Raw genomic sequence first — 23,616 nt, forward strand, 5'->3', positions numbered from 1 at the left:
TCCTCGATGAATATTCTTTAAGTGGGTATTTTTTTTTTTTTTTTGTACTTAAGCCTACAAACCAACTGACCAAACTGGTACTATTATCATTACGCATTAAAATACAAAACATCTTTCTACAAATACCAGAATGATGAACAAATGAGCAATTGTAGTAAATCAGCACAGGGGTAGAGGAAATCAGTGAAGCACATTATAGTTTAACACTTTACCATAAAAATTGAGGTTATTAACAAGTAAAGATTCACAGTCTCAGAAAATACAAATAATCCTTCATCACAAGTCCTTATATTTTTACTTCCTATTCTTGAGGTTAGAATCTAAAACCTAAAGATATCCAAATTAATATTATATCTAGTTATCTCTAGCCAAGAACATCTTTCATCATGTTGTCCATAGAAGCCAATGCTATGGAAACATCTTTGATTAGACTCTAATTTTAACCCCTCCATGGATACAAGAAACATAATGAGAAACAGACTATCAAGGCAGAGATATGGGACCACAAATCCTAGAAGTACTACAGCCACTGACTAAATTGAGATTGAAATATATACTCATTGTCACACATCTGTAGGCTATAGGTTCACAGAGTAATATGGGAATAAATCCATTATTTGCAAGGTACTAAAGTGCTAGTGGATTATTTTGTTATCCTATGGCTATCCCTAGCAGTTTCTAAGATGGAATCCAAATCCCTGGCAGAATTTTGCAGGAACAGGATCTGGTGCTGCAGGGATTCCTGTCTATAGTTGGGGAGCTGATTGTTCCAGGTCTAGTTTTTCCAGGCTTGGGAGCAGCAGGTCTGACTGTTCCAGAGATGGTTGCTCTAAGACTGGCTATTCCAGGTCTGGTTATTCCATATTGGAAAGTTTCCAGGTCTGGTTGCTCCATATTGGAAGGTTTCCAGGTCTGGCTACTCTATATTGGAAGGTTTCCGGAAGAGTTGATCAGGTATCCTGGTGAGAAGAACAGAAGCCTGGGTATTCTGTAGTTGCTGAGGTGTTCTTAGTCATAGACTTGCTATTCTTTGGCTAGTTGTTTTTCTGCAACCTTTTACATTTCATTCTCTGGTTCTAGAACCAGGTCTTAACCTTCTTATCGCTAAGGTTCAGAATGTTGGAAAGTTCTTACATCTTCTGGAGACTGAGGTATTTCTGTTTCTGTAATCTAGCATTGAGGACATACAGCTGGGTCTGACAGAACATGTTTGTGCTTGTTTTGTTTTTTAAGATTGTTTTCATTTATTTCAGAGAGAGGGGGAGAGAAAAAGCACAAACAGGGCAGGAGGGGCAGAGGGAGAGGAAGAAGCAGATCCCCCACTCAGCAGGGACCCTGACACAAGGCTCAATCCCAGAACCCCAGGATCATGACCTGAGCCAAAGGCAGACACTTAACTAACTGAGCCACCCAGGTGCCCCAAGAGAACAGAGTTCTGATCTGTTTCTTGCCCTGGGCTGCATCTTTCTGCTTCATCATGCTCTCCTCTATAGAAGAGAGTAGTAGTTTTACTCTGAGACTGGTGAAAAAATCAGGGCTGGCCTGAATAAGCAGATCCATGGAGGGAGGAAGAAGAGAAATAGTCCCTGAGTGGGGTGTTTCAGCTGATGACATTTGCAAGGATGCATAATTTTCTTCAGGACCATAAATTTCAGGCATTGGAGAAGAGCCCCTAGAATTGGAGGCTTTGAGGCAAGGTGGGCATTGGGCCTGATGCTGGTCCCACACTCATGTTGCCTTTCGAATTCTCAGTTAATACTATCTCTCAATAAGTAGTTTTCGAATTAATGATATTCCCAGTAGCCCATAGTTATCATTTTTTTCTCCTTGCCTTTAATGAGGTTTATAAGAGTATGACTGAAACGTAGCTTTAAGACCTTAACATTTCTCCTGATAATAATGCTTATTATTGCTATTATTCTAATTCTTATTATATGTTATTGAACAACAATTCTTACATGCCATTTCTTGAAAGTTATGAAAACAAAAAATTCCTCTCAACATTGGCTAAGCCAAAGTTGGTTCTTTCTTGTGTTGGTTCTTTCCAGTTTGGCGACTGTGATCATTGCTGCTATGAACTTTGGGGTACATATGGCCCTTCTTTTCACTACATCTGTATCTTTGGGGTAAATTTCCAGTGGCACAATTGCAGGGTCATAGGGTAGCTTTATTTTTAATTTCTTAAGGAATCTCCACACTGTTTTCCAAAGTGGCTGCACCAACTTGCATTCCCACCAACAGTGTAAGAGGGTTCCCCTTTCTCCACATCCTCTCCGACACCGGTTGTTTACCGTTCTTACTAATTTTGGCCATTCTAATTGGTGTAAGGTGGTCTCTCAATGTCTGATTACTTTCTTAAGTTCCACTTCTAGGTATGAAATTACCATCCACTATTTCCTTTTTAGTTTGGTAAACCTACAAAACTAAAAGAAAGATAATGTGAGTGGTGATCTTTAGCATTGTGGTTCTTTACCAGGATTGAGTTTCAGAGCATGATAGGATATAAAGAGCTGTGGCCTAGAACCCAAGAGAATTGGCTTCTAACCCTAACTTGACCTCCAGCCCACAGGAGGAGCAGGAGTTCTTGCTCTGCCTCACCTAGGTGAAGTGTGGGACACTTCTGAGTTCCTCACTTTGGACCAGTTCGAGCAGGGAATTTCTGAACTTGAGTATGTATCAGAATTATCTGACAGGCTTATTAAAATGGAAATTTCTGGGCCCTAACCCAAGAGTACCACATTCACATGTCTGGCTGGAGTTTAAGTATTTGCATTTCTAACAATTCCCAGATGTTGCTGATGTTCCTGGCTGAGGACCACACTTTCGAAAACAACTGAACTAGAGCACCTGTTCAGAAAAGACCAGGATGGTGAGGGTGCAAGGGAAATGCCTTCACATTTCAAAAATAAAACATAATATATACAAATCAAAGCAAGACCAATATCTCAAAAAGTACAGAGGAAAAGATCACCAGATTCTTTCCCCTTTAGCCCAACATGCCCCCTGGGGACTCCTGATTAATTTTTTTGCCCATAATGCTGCATCTCAGAGAAGAAGTGCTTACTCTTTAATATTCTAGGACAGATGTGACTCCATACCCCATCTCTTGGTTCCCCAGAAAATAGCCGAGATAAGATAGAATTGTTCAGAATTGAGGCATCCAAGTGGCTTAGTTGGTAAGCATCGGACTCTTGGTTTCAGCTCAGGTCATGATCTCAGGGTTGTGAGATCATGCCCCATGTTGGGCTCCATGCCTCAGTGCAGAGTCTGCTTGAGAGTCTTTCCCTTTCCTTCTCCCTTTTCTCTCCCCTTATTCATGCACACTCGCTCTCTAAAATTAAATAAATAAATAATATCTTTTTTATTTTTTTAATTTTTTATTTTTTATAAACATATATTTTATCCCCAGGGGTACAGGTGTGTGAATTGCCAGGTTTAAATAAATAATATCTTTAAAATATTACTTTATCGATACTAAAGTTCAGCTGGAAGAGAACAAAAAAAAGGAAGCAGAAAAAATTCTAGCTTACACAGTACAAATATCTGACAATTTTATTAGTAAATAGGTTTCAAAAAACTGTAGCCCTGAGCTATTGCATACCAGTCTCCTGAAAGGGCTACATCATAGCTGTGGGTCCTTAGGAACTTCCTAGGCCTTTTGTCTGATTCCTCACTTTCCAGACAGAGCCCCATCCCTCCCTATGGCTGGAACGGGGACGTGTCCCCATTCACCTAGCCTATGCTTTCTTCTGGTCAATGTGTGACTAAAGCTATTTAGGGGTAGCCTACTTGGGTTAGCTTGAGGGACATACCTGTTTCTCTAACAGCTAGTGGGATTTGATAGTTGATAAAGCACTGACCTAGCCTAAGTCACCACCAACACCTAGGCCCTTATCGGTACATTTAGTTAGGCAAAGTCCAATAACACTTTAGTCACGGTGTGGTTCCAGCATATGTGTAATGAGAATTGTACACCTACAATAATTAGGCTGTGGGGCAGGGCAATGGCTGTTGTCCTGTCACTAAGTAAGTATGAAGTTGTGCACACTTAGACTAATTAAAGGAAAAGAGGATGTTCAGTCAGTTTCCATACATGCAAGGTGTTATAATTAGCTCTTTTGAGTATGACCAAAAAGGAGGAATCTGTAACACTTATTAGGCACTTACTATATTCTGTGATTATAGCATATAATTTCTCAGAGATAGGATTGTCTAAAAATAAAGTAGGTTACCTGAAAAGATAATGGGTTAGATGCTACTGGATTCACTCAAACCAGATTCATGTTCAAGTTCCACTTCTTCTAATCAGACTTCAGGTTACTCCCATTCCCTGGATCCTAGGCTTTGAATTACCCTGAATCTCTTATTTTGTATTTTCTAACTCATCTTTCTGCTTCTACTCTAGCCCTTATAATCCATTGCAGTTAGAGCAGTCATTTAAAAATGTGACAATAGGAATGCCTGGCTGGCTCCAATGGTAGAGAATATGACTCTTGATCTCAGAGTCATGAGCACCACACTGGGCATGGAGCCTACTTAAAAAAATAAAAATAAATAAAAATGTGAATAATACCATAACTCTACTTAAAACACTTCAATGATATTCAAATATACTTAGAATAAAAACTGAACTCCTTAAGATGCTCTGGATGACCTGACTAATGCCCAGATCTCTGCTAAGAGATTATTCTACTCTCTTCCCTGTTCACCATACTCCTGACCTCAGGCCTTCATTCTGTTTTGTTTTGTTCGACCAACCCATACTCATGCCTCCTGCAGCCCCTTCACTTATGCCCTGTCTTCTTGGTGATGTTCTCCCCAGAACAAAGCCAGTCCCAGTTCGTCATTCCAATCTCCAGCAAAATATTTCCTCTTCAGAGAAATCCATCCCAATCACCCTCTTTAAAATCTAAATGCCTCTGCTTGCAACTACCAATTTTAAAGCTCTTTCTCCACTGTATTCTGCCCACAGCCCCTATTACCACTTTAAATTACTTCATTTATTGGGTTATTTGTTACTACCTTTTTCTTTTCCCCCATGGAAATGTGTGCTTCATGACAAAAGAAGACTTGCCTATTGTATTCACAACCCCCACCCCCAGGACCTAAACTACTATCTGGCTGGAAGAAAAGGTGGACAGGGGAGAAGGAAGGGAGCAAAGGAAGAAGGGAAGAAGAATCAAAAAAGGAGTTAAAAGATTCCTTTCAACATTTCAGGAGCCAGGACATGTTTTACCAGCTACTACATTTTAGTTTTTAGAGGTTTTGTGTGGATTTTAAAGACCAATAGACTTATACATAATCCATTTCAGCTCCCTTCTCCTCCGAACATACATAATCCATTTCAGCTCCCTTCTCCTCCGAACAATCCCTTCTCCTTCTTCAATCACTCTGTTACAGAGATGGAGAAAACTGAAAATTGGTAAGGCTGACTTGCCCAAGGTCACGTGGAAGATCTGAGACAAGTTCTTTCCACTGTATCACCCTGGAATTTCTTAAACACTCCAGCCAGACTTACACCTTTTCTCTAAAGAAAGCAAGAGAGAGCAGAGTCCTTATTTTTAAACCTGCATTAAATGGAAACCTTTGGAAGAGCAGGTGGTGGTAATGTTATGAATCTGGCTCAGCAAGGGAACACTGAGGTCATGATATTTTTCACATTTAGTAACTTCAAAAATATAGGGATGATGTAAACTTCCAAAGACTTGTTGCCAACCTAGTGATACTGGTAACTTTGGGCAGGAGGTTGTATCATTGGTCAGGGAAAAAACATTCATGGCCAATGAGCTCTCTCCTGTCAAGAGAGATGCTCTGGTAATGCTTTCCGATGGCTGTCTTGGATTCACATCCTGCCTACAGTAACACTAGCAAGGCTGCTTAAGTTTCCTATTAGATACAAGACAAAAATATCCTATGATGTGAAGAAGTTGCTAAGACCAAATAGTACCTACTTCATGGAGTTGAAAGATTTAATGAGTGAACACATTTATTAATGTGCTTCGCACATACTCTGGCACTTAGTAAGTACTCGTTAAATGTCAATTTTTAAAATGAGGGGGAAAAAAACAGATTGAAATGAGAGTGAATTTGAATGTTTGATTTTCTGAGTGACATCGGGCCACTCATAATTCAGCCTATTTTGAATTCTGCTTCAAATATCTCACCCTCGATGGAAGAACCACACGATCATAAGGTCAGAACTTAGAGGACATTCATAGTGATCACCTGGTTACAAATGAGGTAACTAAAGCAAAATACCACCAGCATCAGCAGGGACAGAGAGACTTAATCCAGGGCAGTGAAAGACAGCAATTTAAACCCAGATCGATTTTTCCTCAATCCATTGCTTTCTTCTCTGCCCCAGACAGTGATATTTATTGCACTTTGCACCTGGCCCATTTTTAATTTTTTTTATTTTTTAAGATGATTTATTTCAGAGAGAGAGAGAGAGAGCATGCATGTGTGTGCATGAGTGGAGGAGCAGAGGAAGAAGGAAGGAGACAAGCAAACTCCCTGCTGAGCTGGTAGTCCAAGGATGTGGGATTCTCCATCCCAGGACCCTGAGATCGTGACCTGAACTAAAATCCAGAGTCCAGTTCTTAAACAACTGAGCCTCCCAGGTGCCCCTGGCCCATTTAAAAAATTTCCTTCTACATTAAATACTTTTGGGTCCCTGAGGATAAAATATATAGCTCCAACTTTAAACCAGAGGCCCCCCAGTACATTTGCATTCATTCAACCTATCCTACTAGAAGATCTCATGACCACACTCTAGACATTTCATCACATGGGGGATCAGAAACAGCAGATCCTATCCAAAGACACTTCCAGAGGTAACATTCTATGATTCTTATTACTAATGATGATTCCAACCCAGTTATTCTTTTTTTTTTTTAAATAAACATATAATGTATTTTTAGCCCCAGGGGTACAGGTCTGTGAATCACCAGGTTTACAGCACTCACCACAGCACACACACCTCCAATGTCCATAACCCCACCACCCTCTCCCAAACCCCCCACCCCCCAGCAACCCTCAGTTTGTTCTGTGAGATTAAGAATCTCTTATGGTTTGTCTCCCTCCCGATCCCATCTTGTTTCATTTATTCTTTTCCTACCCCCCAAATCCCCCGCGTTGCATCTCCACTTCCTCATATCAGGGAGATCATATGATCGTTGTCTTTCTCTGATTGACTTATTTCACTAAGCATAATACCTTCTAGTTCCATCCACGTCATCGCAAATGGCAAGATTTCATTTCTTTTGATGCCAACCCAGTTATTCTTGAATGGTTCCCAAATATACTGTTTAAGATGGAAGGGAAATAGGTTAAAATGGTTATATCCAAACTGATTTTTTAAATGTTCTTTAAAAAGATGTGTCAATGATTTAGAATTACATTCTATACAATATTTTTTCCCAAGAAAAAAGTATAAATGATGAATGTCTATAAAGGACAGAGAATTTTAACCTTAAATGTGTGTTAATAATTCTTTTGTTTAAATATTCCAAATTTGATGGAATTAACATTTTCTATTCATTAGGAATGATTTTTTGGTTAATAATTGGTAGCCTGTCGTTCATTGTTTTGTAAAAAAAAAAAAAATTTTAATCAGAGCTAAAAAAAACTAAAAATTATTTTACCTGAGTTTACACTAGCAATGTGCCCTTGTAGGTTTTTTTTATATTTTATGACATAAATCAACTAATTTTTACTATTAAATTATGTAGAAAACACATTTAGCTCCATTTGATGGAACTTCAGCTTCCATTTAAGATTTAAAAGGAAAGTTAAAACAATTCACTTTATTTCTGTGCAGATGGGGGTAGACAAAGTTACTGCTCACTGTGTAGCTATTAGTGATGCCTGCCTGAATTCTCAACAACTTCTTTAAAAAGAGTGTTTAGGTGATCAGTGAAAATCCTGGGTTTGAATTCTGGCTCTAGTGTTTCGCACACCCTCTGTTTCTGAGATAGGTCACTTCCTGATTCTGAGTTTTGTCTTCATCTGCAAAAAGAAGGTGGAATCTACTAGATAATTCATCCTCCTCTCCCGATAAGTCAAGGATCTGTCGATAAACACCAAAAGGTTTAGGAGATAGCACAATTAAATTCCTTCTACACTCCCACGTGCTGAGGAATGACTTAGCAGCAGAAAATAACCATGTTCCTCTCAATGTGGGTTTAGCTTCTTCCAACTCCAAGCAGCTGGACGGGTAAGCAGATGTATTTGTGCTACTGCAGAAGAAAACACCAAGCCGCCTGTACTCCTCAGTGTTTGGCTGAGAGATAATTTAGGATTTTTCACTTCCACGCATACTGGTAGTCCCCAAACCCTCCCAATTTGGTGTATGCTTGTGCATTACATTTCTTGTGGGGCTTCACTCCCTCCCTCTAGCACACAGACAATGAGAGTTCAAATCCTCAGCCTGCCTGACCTGAATCACTACAATAGCTTTCCAGTCTCTACTTAACTTCCCTCTTCCTCTGTCTATTTTCATCCCTGTCCCAGTGAAATCTCTAAAGCAAAAATCTGACCACAGCTAAGAGCTGTTTCAAAAGTCAATGGTTTGGGAACCTGGGTGGCTCAGTGGGCTAAGCTTCTGCCTTCAGCTCAGGTCATGGTCTCGGGGTCCTGGGATCGAGCCTGCATTGGGCTCTCTGCTCAGCGGGGGGGGGGGCCTGCTTCTCTCTCTCTCTCTCTCTCTCTCTCGCTCTGCCTGCCTGTGGGCCTACTTGTCATCTCTCTTTGTCAAATAAATAAACAAAATTAAAAAAAAAAAAGTCAATGGTACCTGATTGCCCTCAGAATAAAACCTAAACTATTTAGCTTTGCTTTCACACAATTTGGTCCCAACTTATCTTTTGGATCTCAGTTTCCTCACAACGTTCTTACCCAGACACTCTGTGTTCTACCTCAAGGAAATGTGTATTTCTCTTGAATAAAATCAGACCATATTTACTGAGCATGCTCAAGGAGCCAGGTGCTTTTACGTACAATAGCTCATTTAATCAAAGAATATTCTTCAAGACAGGTATTAGTATCCCAGTGTTCAGGAAAGATTGACTAACTTGCCCAAGGTTCCTCAGTTTTCGGAGGAGTGAGCGGGGCACAGACACAAGACTTTCTCTCTGTGCTTTTTCAACTTGCCCATCCTCTCTTCCTGAGACAGTTTGCACTTTCATTTCTTTGCACATACTCTTTCATCATTCTAGAATGTTCTTTCCATTTCCCCATTTATTCCTTAGACCTATCTAAAATGTCATATTCTCTGTGAATATTCTTTGTTTTCTTCTAATGGAATAAACATTCTCTGTACTCCAGTACTTTGCTTATAGACACACATAATATTTTAAATTACAATAGAGATATTTGTGTGCATAGCTTAGACTCCTGTGAAAATGTAAGCTTCTGGAGGGCAAGGGCCATGTTAACTCCACACCTGTCATTTAGTACAATGCCTAGAACACAGGAGGTATTCATTAAATGTCTTTTGGAATGAATGAATGAATTTTTATTTTATTTTTACTATTCTCATGTCTAAATTTAGATCTGAGAGGGATGTAGCAAAATCAATCACAAAATATTACCCAGTACTAGGGGTTGGAAGAGAAGGAATACTTACAAAAGAGCAGAGCTTATATTTCAAAAATATCTAATTTGTACTCAGAAACGTTGTACTCCCTGTAATAAAACTGATTACTTCTAAAATAAACTGCAGACATTTTCTTGTAAAAGATGAAGAGAAGGAGAAGAAGAAGAAGAAGAAGAAGAAGAAGAAGAAGAAGAAGAAAGAAGAAGAAAGAAAAGAAACATCTCTACTGATACCATGGTTAAAAAATAGCCATTTTGTCTAAATTGCTCCAGCATTAGTTGTATTCCAATCTTGGAGCAAAATAGAATTGCAGTCTTTCTGTCAGGATAGATAGTGATGTTTTCTTGCATGAACTCACATCCAGGCAGAGCGTTGGGTGTGTTTCACGGTGAGCATCAAGGGAAGAAAACGCTTCAGCAATTTAACATGCCAAGTACATATCATTTGTACGGAAACTGCACGCTATTTTAGAGAAGGTAAATAAAAGCAAATCAACACCAGCAAAGCATGTTTCACATCTTTGAGATGGCATTAATGAAAGGGAAAGCTTTCTTTTGGTAATATTTGTTACATACAGAGAGGCCCATAGGCCTCGCAGTTCCCCTCCACAATGTCACTGCTCTCAAGTGACACTGTCACTCCTCTGTCCCAGCAAGGAGGCCACAACAGCGGCCCTGAAGTTCCCGCCGCTTATCTCTCAAGTCGGGGCCCAAACATATTCTAAAACATGGATTGTATCATGTCACAAGTTTTCATATGAATCTAAAATAATTCACACTCACTGCCTAGAAAATGAAATGAGGCTTTTAAGGCCTACCTCACTTCTAGTTTGAACACCCTCCCCCATCCCATTAAACACTTAATAAGACTACATCCTTCAAGGTATACCTCAATTATCACTTTCCCAAAGAAGCATTCCAGCTTCAATTTAGATGAAACCTTTTTCTGAATAGCTCTATCTGTTTTTTGTTTCTGTGCTTTGTGTTGAGTTCCCCGGTTACAAATTATAAAAGCCTCAAGGTTAGAAACCACATCTTAATGACTGAACAAATGAGATTTTTTTTTTTTTTTTTTTTGCAGTTAAACATAAGAAGGATTTAGGCATGGCTGCCTTTTTTGCATAGAAAAACCTCCTGATCTCCAAGTGTAATCTCAATAAAGAAGATTCAAGTCAGGTTGTGGGGAAATATCATAAAGTCACAAACATTAAGAGACAAGAAATCACTTCATAACAATGGACCACGTTCATGGTTCCAAATGGGCTTTTAGAATTCTGCTGGTTCTGGGTGTCTTATCCAAAACTAATTTTAAAAATTCAGTAAGCTAGGCTTGTAAAGAATTTTTTCAAAGATATGAAGAAAAGATGAACTTCTTGGATTGTAAAATCATTAAAAGTGTTTGCTGGTAATTGTTTTCCAAAAATGGTACTTTCTCCTCCTGTCTCTCAGAATCTTTTGGAAGTACAGCATCCTCAGCGTTTCATGTTACAGTCGAAGAAACAGGTGCGAGAGATTAGTTCACCCAAGTCCAGGGAACAGTAAGTGGTGGAGAAACAATATGAAAGCAGGAGTTTGACGTTGGAGATTGACACTGGACTCTTGTTACGATGTCTTATCTAAGCTAGCTTTCCATTGCCTCCCTCTTAAAACAAGGCTATTCATCTGTTTTTTTGTTTCTCATGGAAGTGATAGAAGAAGGAAGCTTAAGACCTTTCACTAAACTTAAAGCCTCTTCAAGAACCTATAACTCTGGAATGTCTTCTTGGGTTTTTAAGATATATCTTGCACATATGTGAGATCTGACTACCCTAAAATGTACTTTAGTTTAAAACATGTTTATGTTGAAATAGCAACATCCTAATTTTGCAAAACTCATTATATTTATTTAATCTCCAAGACAAATTGCATATTTTCCCAATCCATTGGTAATTGATTATACCTTCATTTAATCCATTCTGTACTTTTTTTTCAAGTTCATTTTATAGGTGTCTTTCTAACTTCTTATCTTTTATGCTTGGTGACTTTCTTTCCTAATTGATAATGAGAACATTAAGAAATAGTCTGCTTTGAGTATAGTTTTGATTCCAAATCATAAATAAATTACTATAGTTACTGTCAGGTATGAATAAGTGACGGTATAACTATATGATATTATGCAACACTTAAAATACTTTTTTTAAAAAAGCTTTAATTTGACACAGAAAGAGAGAGATCACAAGTACGCAGAGAAACAGGCAGAAGGAGAGGAGGGAAGCAGGCTCCCCGCGGAGCAGAGAGCCCAATGCTGGGCTCAATCCTAGGACCTTTTAGATCATGACCTGAGCTGAAGGCAGAGGCTTAACCCACTGAGCCACCCAGGTGCCCCTACACTTAAAACACTTCTAAATGATTTTTATCACAAGCAAAAAAATTTATAAAGCATGTTATATGATACTGCACCAATTTTAATGCTTTTTTTTAAAAAATATTTTATTTATTTATTTGACAGAGATCGCCAGTAGGCAGAGAGACAGGCAGAGAGAGAGGAAGGGAAGCAAGCTCCCCGCTGAGCAGAAAGCCCCACATGGGGCTGGATCCCAGGACCCTGGGATCATGACCCGAGCCAAAGGCAGAGGCTTTAACCCATTGAGCCACTCGGGTGCCCCTTTTTAATGCTTTTATGCTTGAAATATACTTCAAGAATATTCACTGCACTTATCTCTAAATCTTGGTATTATAGCTGCATTTTGTTTTCTTCCTTATGCCTTATATTTTCCTTTTGAACATTTTTCTATTCAATTTTCTATCATGTTTCTAAAAGATGGTTAAGATAATAATAAACATAGGGGAACCTGGGTAGCTCAGTTGGTTAAGTGTCACTCTTGGTTTTGGTTCAGGTCATGATGTCAAGGTCATAGGATTGAATCCTGAATCCATGCTCAAGCACGAAGTCTCCTGATATTCTGTTTCTTCCTCTCGGCCTTTCCCCAGCCCCTATGCTATAAATAAATAAATAAATCTTTAACACAAAGATAATAATAAACATATGTGAGAAATGTTTATGACATTAATTTTTTTAAAAAACACTTAAATGTGTGCTATAAACTTAACCCTGAAAAATTTAATTACACAAATAGAAAATTGAAGTAAATAGATACAAATATAAACTACTGTGTTCTTAATTGGGAAGTCATCAATTCACTTTATTTTCTTCAGTATTTTTCTAATTTTCTGCAATGAAATAAAGTGAATCTTATAAGAAGTAAACAAGAAGTAGATGCTATTCATTATAAAAGTTTACTCCAGAGTATTGTTGGGGATTTTTTGTTTGTCTGTTTGGTTGGTACATGCCCACATGACCTCTAGGCTGTTCAAAGAAAATTCCAACTTCTCTTCCCACTTCTTTCCTTGTCTGTCTCTCATTCTATTCTCCACCCTGCTGACAGGTCCCTGAGAATCTCTCTCTATTATTTTCTAATCACAGGTCTACCCTGATGGGAACACTTCAATAATTTTCACCACCTCTGAAATGAAATTTGAAATTTTAGACATCAGCAACTAAGCTTTGCATTTCTAGACTCTGAGTGTATGTCTATGCTTTTACTCACTTTTACTTTAAACAAATTCTATGTTCAGGTAAAAATGAATACTGAACTCAACTCTCTGCTTGCAGGGACTTGAGTCCTTGCAAAAATAATCCTGTTTTTTAATAACATCAGTACCCACTCATATGAAAATGTAATAAAAATTTCCTAGGCCCTTCTTAATTACCTCTACTGGAATAAGTAAACTTGTTATATCTTTTAATGGTCTTTACTTCATACTGCCTTCGATTGTAGTCATTTATGTTAATGTACATGTTTATGTATCCAAATAAATTATCTTGAATAGAATTCAGTACATGTGTATTTCCTTACTGGTACTCTTTGAAGTTCTGTATCTTACCCAGCTGTATAGAGTCACTGTCACCATTATCTGGTGGAAGCTTGCATACAGTAGGTGCTAGCTAGAGAAGACTGGAAGGAATTATTAAAGAACTATTTTCTTTTCTAAGTCATGCTGTTCTTATATACCAAAAATCTAGGTTGTTAATTTGTTAATTTTCTTCTCTGGTTTTGTTTTTGTTTTTGTTTTTGTTTTTGTTTTTGTTTTGTTTTGTTTTGTTTTACTCAGCAAACAGTTGCATATTTGAACTTTTAAACACCAGCATTGTACAAAACTCCTTTCCCTGCTATGAGGAATTGAGTCCATTTTGTGAAGCCAAAACTGATAGAAGACATCTCTAAGTCAGAAGTATGGGTGAAAACTGATAGAAGACATCTCTAAGTCAGAAGTATGAAGGAGAGTTGATTGTGTGTTTGGGGGAAGGATGCACTAGGAGGATATCCAAAGAGGCACCCTGAGCATGTCAGCATTATAAGGACAGAGGACAGAGCCCAGTGATAGAGACTAGAGAGGAATAAGTGGTAGAAGACTCAGGTAAGTCAAAAGTCCAAACCTCAGCAAATATGTGAGAGAAGCGTTTTTGCTTATGGCTGCCTTTCATTCACATGCTCCCATGACATGATATATAGGGGAAAACACTTGTAGAACCGGTAACAATGTGGTTCCTTTGCATTTATTTTCCCTTCCTTGCATATTAATAATCAGACACACGTAGCTCTCTCTAAAGTAAAACTGTTTTCAATACTTAATGAGCCCTTCCAGTTGAATTAAAGCTGGTCTGTTCGTAGGATTCAAAAATATCTCATGAAATCTTGAAATCTTGGGGTTGGGCACAAGAAATAAATTACAAGGGCATTTGGTTCAAAATGTCAGACACCAAAATAGAAGGCGGTGGCTGAGTAGTCCACTTCCTCATGCATGGTCCTCCTCACCTGCCCCATAGGCTGTGTCTGACTATGCAACAGAAACTGAAGGAACATATTTTTCTAAAGCTCTTAAAGCCACTGTGAAACTTCCTTAGAACCCATCTCAAAGAAACAGTAAGAGAGAGATTCTCTGAACCTCTGCGTAGAAGCCAGCATGAATTTAGTACAAGAAGATTCCAGGCCTCTGGAGCCCCTTGAGACCTCAGCTTTCCCCTTTCCATCACACTCCTCTCTCTGACCTCATTGGAACCCTCTAAGGGAATAGGAAGTATTAATCTAATTAACTAGAACCCAAAGGGTGATTTTGAAAAACAACAGTGTCTTAAAGTTAGATTCCATAACCACCTTTTTTTTTTTTTTTTTTTTTTTTAAACTCTGGCTATCCCTTTAGGAAGCACTCTCTGTTCTTTATCCTAGCCTCTATGCAAGCTGAAGGCTGGATAAGTGGATGCTGGGGTTGCTTCTCCTAAGCCTCAGGCCTAAGTTGTGTTCTCTTTTGTGGGCTTTCCCAGACAATAATATCAGCACTTTCTTTCCCATTTGGCTGCTGATCCTTTGGTGAATATGCTCTTTGGCATATTCACTCCGGAGAAGAGGAGGGCTGAGTGGAAGGATTTGGGCAACGAACCAACCGCACCCTAAACCACACCCAGAATGCATCATTGTCCTTTTTATAGGATTTTGGAAGGATTAAATAAGAGAACGCATGTAAAATGCTAAACACAGTCCCTGGCATATAGTACCCACTCAATAAATGTTAATTATTGTTAATAATACACACAGATTCTAAATATTTGCCATCAGCTATTCGTACCTGATCAGATAGCTCCCAAGTTTTGGGAAAAGTGCTTTAGGGCTGAACACCTGAATGTCTGACTGATAGACACTGGAACAAAATAGGTTGTCTTAGCTTACTGTGAATTTTCTTCCTATGGTTTAACAAAGAAGTAAGAATTTCCTTCGAGGCATACCACTTGCTCTTCTGGGAGAGTTCACTCTGTGGAATGTTCTGGTTATGCACATTAAGTACCTATACTTTGGCCTTTGGGTAGCCAGTACCCAGTGAAAGGATTCAAATGCAAATTCCTCAGACCTGCCTTGACAGATTCTGCTTAATGAATCATCAAAGTAGGGAGTGAGCTCTATCTTCTCAAAGATTTTTCCTTTCTATATTAAAAGATCCTTTTGGATTTTTTTCTTGCCAGACTAAAGACAAGAGTTGGGAGTAAAAGACTGCTACTCAAGGAAAAGATCTGGTCGAAGCAGCTCTGAAGAGTAGACCCATGTAGCATCTTGGGAAGCCAGAGACAGAAGAACACAGCCGCCCCAGCTCCCTTGTGATGCGATTTAGTGGGTAGGCTTGAGGAAGTATTGCTGCCTAATGGCCAATATTTGGGTTTCCCCTTCTGACTTAGCAATTCCCTTTTGCTATCTTCATGTTTTTGATAGATGCTTTTAAACCTCATGCTCAATGCTCAGGGTGTGGCAGAAGAGGAGAGTCCGTGCTCAGGGGAATCAGTAAGAAGCAAGAACAAGTAGCGCACCAAAGAGGCTGTGAGACTGCAGAGAGGGAACCAAAGAGCTGGTGATGGCTCCAGTCTGGATAATAGAAAATGGAAGCTTTTCTGAAGTATGTTCAGAGGTACTTCTGGAGGGGGAGACTCATCCACTGATTGGGGCATCCTTTATTAACTTTAGCTATAATTTAACAGGATGATTTGAAAGGATAGAGAACTTGCACACTATAGTAGAAACCTGGACCTGAGTAGCACAGACCACCCTTTGGAGAAGTGGTCTTGTTCCTGCTTCTTACTCTTTCTGACCTTGAATGTGTCCTCTTTGGTGTCCTCCTCAGTCAAATGAGGGCCAAGGTATATCACCTTTAGACTCTCAATACCATCGACTACATTATTTTATATTCAGTCAATGATCTAATTGAGCATTTGTCTTTGCCATGTTCAGGCACCAGAAAATACAAAGATGAATAAGTCATGGTCCCTGAGCTCAAGGGTCTATAGGAAAGAGAGAGAAATGCATAAATAGGTGATTTACATGCATTGTAAATGTGCATGCAAGGTGCTGTCAAAGCATAAAGAAGAGAGGGGGACAATCTCAGATTGAGACTATTGGTTATAGCTTCCTGAAGATGACATACAAACTGATTCTTGAAGTTACCTCAGATTGTCTATTTGAATTGTGTATGCTCTTTCTTCTATTTCATAAAATATGGTGAATATGGGAGAGAGCTCTTCTTGATCATAGCTTTTCTGGAACAAACACGAATTAGAGAAGAACAGATTGCTAAGCAGTAGCAGCCATTAAAATACATACGTGGAATTGAGAGCCAATAGAGTGATATCCAATAGGCTGGTTTTCAGTTGACTTGAACGCTAATTCTGATGGCCACCTACTTTACCATTTCACTTGGGACAATTCAGGGGACCCTTGGAACCCCATTTCCTTCACTACTGATAAGGAAATAATACCCTTGCTTGGTTCCCCCCAGGGGGCTGTAATGAGAAACAGATGAAGTACTGGACATGAAGTTGCCTCACAAGATACATGGGAGCTCTCTCATTGGTGGGGAATATATTCTGAAGAGTTTGGCCCTCCTTTAAACCAGGAGAATGGCTGGTGTGGGGAGGGACCCTTGTAGAGAAGCAGACAGTATTTTACTGGAATGAGAGTTCCCATCAATCACCTATACCCATGGGAAATTGGAGTCCCAGGACCAGGATAACAGAGAATGGGATTTTCCTCCAAGCAGCTCCACAGACCTATTTGCCATCAGCCAGTGTGAGGTGGAAAACAGGGACAGACGTGGGTGAAAGACAAGAAGGAAGGACAGTGTCAGCAAAGGTCAGGGTGTCGCACATCAGTCACCGTGACAGCTGCTGGGGCTCAGAGGGCTACAGAGCACGGTGAGGACGGCCACTGGATTGGATTCGGACACATTCCCGAGGCTTTGCATCACACACCCAGGATGGTGGTCTTTGCTCATCTCAGCTCATTCTCCTGCTCAGCCTCCCTGAACGTGTGCTTTCCAGGCTGCTGTATCTGCTTTCCTCCCAGAAAGGATTACTCATATGCACTCTCACAGCCCTGCCATCAACACCAGGGAGAGGTTCTGCCTCCGCGCTGGGCCAAAGGCCCTCGGACCACAGGTTATGAAACCCAGGAGCTCCACACAGATTCCCTGGAAAGTAGACAGAGCTGGTCCAGCATGTGCCTCACATCCCAGTGCACCTAACACTCCACATCTCATTTGTACATATTTGGAGAAGCGGAAAAGCATGCTAGGAAGGGGCCTGGATTCTAAGCCACTTACTTCAAATCACCTGAAGGGAACAGATAGTAACTTAGAACTGCTAGTTGCTGAGTGGTATGCTGGGATTGCTCCCAGATTTTTTACAATTTACCTCAGAGCTATTTTTAAGATGGATATTTTTAATACGACATTTCAGATCAACAAACTGAGGCAGAGAGAGGGTAGGTAAGTTGCCCAAGGTTACCCAGTGATGAAGTGTTGAAACTAGAAATCCAACCCAAATCAGGCCCACGACAAAGTCCAGGCTCTTGCCTCGCCCTCATCTAAGAGTGGAACCCTGTTGGTGTCTGGGGTACCTTCTATGTCCAAAATGCCACGAACCTTCTTAGCTATGTGCTCTGGGAGTAAATGACTTCATTTATTTTTAACTGTAAGCACTCTTTGTATCTTACTATCCAGTATGTTTTCTCTTTCTAGATTACAATAGGAACTTAAGAAATATTCGTTGAGTTGAATTGACCTGTATTTTCAAAACCTCATTTCCTTCATTTCTAAAATGGTGACAGTGGTCCTTATATCACTAGTCCCAACAGGTTGTTATGAGGCTCAGATGAAATCCTGTGTTTAGTAGCATGTTTTTAAAATACATAATTGTGATACTGTGTGGGATATATTATTGTGCTATTATATATAATGTGCAGACACACACATAAGTGTATGTGTTATAACTGTACTCAAGGACTATAGCAAAACAAACACTCAGTGACCAGAAGGAAAAAAAAATGTTGCCAGAATTCTGGAAGTCTCATTGAGCTCTCTTCCAGTCACTAGCCCCTTACCATAAGGACAACCACTTCCCTGACAGCAGAAGTTAGTATTCTCTGCTTTTGTAGGATACTTAATGGAATAATCCATACGCCTTCTTATGTCTGTCTTCTTTCACTCAATAACTGTTTGTGAGAGTCATTCCTATTTGTTGGTATAATTTTATATCATGTAAATGAAATCTCTGGTAGCATCACTGGATGTATCTTGAAACTTTCATCCCCAACATAAAAGAAACAACTGAAACATTTAGCACAAAGAATAACAAAATCACAGATTTCCCAGAATAATGTGCATAGTGACTACCTTTGAAAATAGTCTTCTTCCCTGATCACTTTTTTGTCATCCACATTTTCAGAAAAACCTTGGAGGGCAGGTATACCAGGATTGATTTTGAAATGGTATGAATCCCTTCAACCAAACAAAAAAAGCAAAAACTTAAATAAAATAAAACAAAAAAATCTCTCTTAAAAAAATTGATCATATGTAAGGTTTGAGGATTTGCTTTAGCTCTTGTTCATTTCAATCACCTTTAGTTACCTTGTAAATATGAGAAGGAATTTATATTCAGCTACTTTGCTGAGGGTTGTTTCCTCTCTACTGTTTTTAATAGGGACACTGATATGAAGTTGCAGGAAATCAGATCTACAAAGAATCTTAGATGTTACCAAGAGCCATCCCCCATGTGCAGATGAAAATAATTGTGACCTATGTGATGAAGTGGCTTGTCAATTCCAGTCAAAAGACTATGAACAGAAATTGGACTACTCATTGTACCTGGAATTCTAAATATTTTTCTTTTAAATTGTCTATAAGAATTCAATAACAGGTATCAGCATTAGGTAGAAGACATAGTTTCTTATTTTTGTTTTTTTTCAGTTTTTTTATTAATATAAATTATCTATTATTTGCTACCAGGGTACAGGTCTGTGAATCATCCGGCTTACACATTTTACAGCACTCACCATAGCACATACCTTCCCCAATGTCCATAACCCAGCCACCTTATCCCTACCCCCTCACCTCCAGCACCCTCAGTTTCGTGAGATTAAGAGTCTCTTATGGTTTATCTCCCTCCTGATCCCGAATTTTGTTTCATTTTTTCCCTCCCTAGGCCCCATGACCCCCTGCCCTTCCTCATATCAGAGAGATCATATGATAATTATCTTTATCTGATTGACTTATTTCACTTAGCATAATACCCTCTAGTTCCATCCATGTCATTGCAAATGGCAAGAGTTGGTGGTTTTTTGATGGCTGCATTGTATTCCATTATAGATGTTTATATATCTATATATAGATACATAGATATAGATATAGATATCTCACATCTTCTTTATCCATTCATCTGTTGATGGGACATCCAGGTTCTTTCCATAGTTTAGCTATTCTGGACATTGCTGTCATAAACATTTGGGTGCACGTGCCCCTTCAGATCACTGCATTTGTATCTTTAGGGTAAATATCCAGTAGTGCGATTTCTGGGTTGTAGGGTAGCCCTATTTTCAGCTTTTTGAGGAACCTCCATGCTGTTTTCCAGAGTGGCTGCACCAGCTTGCCTTCCCACCAACAGTGTAGGAGGTTTCCCCTTTCTCCACATCTTCGCCAACATCTGTCATTTCTTGACTTGTTAATTTTAGCCATTCTGACTGGTGTGAGATGGTATCTCACTGCAGTTTTGATTCATATTTCCCTGATGCCAAGCAATGTGCAGCACTTTGGCCATTTGGATGTCTTCTTTGCCGAAATGTCTGTTCATGTAGAAGACAAAGTTTATTGTAAAACTGAAAATAGAAGTAGGGATTGTAATTGTAATGTAATGGGGAAATAGTTTTCCAATATACTAAGATGCTTTTTTCTTTGGTATTATTTGTTTGTTTGTTTGTTTGTTTGTTTAATGCACTGATCTTTCTACCGAGTTTGTTGGGGACATTCATTTGCCTCAGGAAGTTATGAAACTACCAGAAGAGTAAAACAAAGAGAGGTTTTTGTTTTTGTTTTCTCATTCTGACCTCTAAAATAAAATCATTTAAACCAACTTTATTGAGGTATAATCTGATAACAGTAATAACGCATGCATATTTCCTCCACCATTCAATGAGTTTTGACAAATGTGTAGTCTCATGACCCCACCATCATCCTCAAGAGGCAGACTATTTCCAACATAACTGTAAGTTCCCTAGTGCCAAGTCATCTGCCCCACCCAAGCAGGTCTCAAGCAACTACTAACTTGCTTTTCCTGACTAAAAATGTGCCTTTTATAGAATACTATAAAAATGGAATCATAAAGTATACAGTGTTATATTTCACTTCTTTCAGTTAGCATAATGTTTTAAGATTCATTCCTGTTTTATGTATTAATATTTTGGTTTTCTATCGGTGAGTACAGTATCCCATGTATGGCTATACCATAATTTGTTTTTTTCATTCATCAGTTGATGGAAATTTAAGTTGTTTCCAGTTTGAGGCAATTATATATAACGTTGCTAAGAACATTTGCATATGTGTATTTGTTATTTGTGTGAATATATATTTTATTTCCCTTTGGTATATATCCAGGAGTGGAATTCTTGAGTCATGATAAACATTTATAAACACACATATAAAATAGATAATTGCAATGCAATTATAATTATTAATTACATATAATTATAATATTTATATATTTTTTTACTTTATAAGGTAATACCATAGTGTTTTTCAATGAGGCTGTACTATTTTATATTCTCAAAAGCAATATAAGAAAATGCCAGTTATTCCATATACTCACCAACACTGTATTTACAAGTCTTTTTAACCAGAATTGTCCATTTCATCTAACTTATTAAATTGACTGCTCTTACCTTAACTTAGTACCCTTAACTTAGTATTGCCCTATGTTTAGTATTAGTATTTGGTATTAAATGATATCTGCAAGCTGTAACTTTTCTTTCTTTTTATCACTGGTACTAGAAATTGCTCAATTTTATTGATATTTTTAAAGGCAATATGTCTTCATTGATTTTTTCTATTGTTTGTTTTCTATGTCACTGCTTTCCACTGTTTATTACTTTTTACTTAGCCTTGGCTTCACTACTATTGTTTTCCAGTTTCTTTTGGAAGCCTACACATGCCTTTAGACCTTTCCTCCTCCTTCTATAATTAAAGCATTTTGTGCTAGAAATTTCACTCTAAGAGCTATTTTAGTTAAATCTCACACATTTTATGTTTTGTTTTCATTTTCATTCAATTTAAAATATTTTCTAATTTTCCTTGTGATTCCTTTTTAATTAATGGTTTGTATAGAAGTATATAATTTAATTTCTAAACAGTTGGGAAAATTTAATATATTCTTTTGTTGTTACTGATTGTTAATTTTGTTCTATTGTAGCCAAAGAAAATGTTTTGTTTGCTTTCAGTTCCTTTTATATTTTTTGACACTTGGTTTATGACCCAGTATATCACGATGAATGTTCCATGCATACTTGCTGGTGTGAAGGTGGATGGGTCAGTATTCTGCTGTTGCTGGGAAAGGTATTTAAACATCAATTAGGTCAAATAAATTTATAATATTTTTGTTCAGTTTTTCTATATCCTTATTTATTTATGTTTTTATTAGTCATTGGAACAGGAATGCTAATCATCTACTATTAATTATAGACATGCAAGAATATGAACTTACACACTAATTACTACTAGCAGTTTTATTTTCTGGCATTAGTTCTATTTTTTTTTGTTGTTTGTATTTGAACGTCTGTTATTAAGTAAATATACATTTATGTTGTTCTGTCTTCTAGATGCATTTACCTGTTTATCTTTATGAAATATTCCAGTTGTCCCAGGTAATAGTCTTTTTCCTAAAGCCTGTCTGAAGTTAATATAGCCAGTTCAAAAATTTTAAGATGTGTGTTTACATGATCTTTTTTTCACCCTTTTATTTTTGTAGATATTTTTTAAATTTTGGAATCTATTTTAGATATAGAGAAAAGTAGTAAAAGTAGAAGAAAATATTCCTATACACCCTTCACCTAGTTTCCCCCCAATATTAACATCTTATATAACGATGGTACATTTATCAAAATTAAAAACTAACATTGGCACATTACTATTAACTAAATTCCAGCATCTGATCCATTACATGGAATTTATTAATCATTACACTTCTGTTTCTTCTGCAGTATAAAATTTCTTACTCTTTGTTTTTCATGACCATGGCAGTTTTGAAAAGTGCATGTTGGGTATTTTATAAAAAATCTTTCAATATGTATTTGTTATATGGTTTTTTTATGATTTTTTTATTTTTTATAAAGATTTTGTTATTTTTTTATGATTATAAGGATTATTGGTTTTGGGGAGGAATACCACAGAGGTCTAGAGTGTTCTCCTCACATTATATCAGGAGGTTAATAACAGCAATGACCTATCACTGGTGGTGTTAACTTTGAATAAGTTAGAGTCTTTCAGATACTCCCCCCATTAAGTTACCATATCTTGCCTTTCACACTCTATTATTTGGAAGCAAATTCCTAAGTCCTGTCCACAGTCAAGAAGAAGGGAATTAACCTCCAATTTCTAGAAGGAGGTGCATCTACATGTATTACTTGGAATTCTGTAAAGAAGATTAGTTCCATCTTTCCCATTTATTTATTGGTTTAATCATTTATACATAACAGTATGCACTCAGCATCTTTAATTTATACTTTCAGTTATAATCCAATATTACAGTATTTGTGGGTTTTTTTTCCCCCTCATATTATTCTAGTTTGGACCATTGGAAGCTCTCTCATACTGGCTCCTGTGTCACTTTGAAATGCTACACTGTTGGTGGGAATGCAAGCTGGTGCAGCCACTCTGGAAAACCGCATGGAGGTTCCTCAAAATGTTGAAAATAGAACTGCCCTATGACCCAGCAATTGCACTATTGGGTATTTACCCTAAAGATACAAATGTAGTGATCCAAAGGGGCACGTGCACCCGAATGTTTATAGCAGCAATGTCCACAATAGCCAAACTATGGAAAGAACCTAGATGTCCATCAACAGATGAATGGATCAAGAAGATGGCTGCATAGTATTCCATTGTGTATATATACCACATCTT

At 38.1% G+C, this 23,616-nt stretch overlaps 1 pseudogene; it reads right to left on the minus strand.

Moving 5' to 3' along the window:
- Positions 1-563: 563 nt before the first annotated feature.
- The window catches only part of LOC132010512 (homeobox protein NANOG-like), a 128,843-nt pseudogene continuing 105,790 nt past the window's right edge, over positions 564-23,616 (minus strand).

Source organism: Mustela nigripes, chromosome 2 (assembly GCF_022355385.1).
Source record: "Mustela nigripes isolate SB6536 chromosome 2, MUSNIG.SB6536, whole genome shotgun sequence".
Taxonomy (NCBI): Eukaryota; Metazoa; Chordata; class Mammalia; order Carnivora; family Mustelidae; genus Mustela; species Mustela nigripes.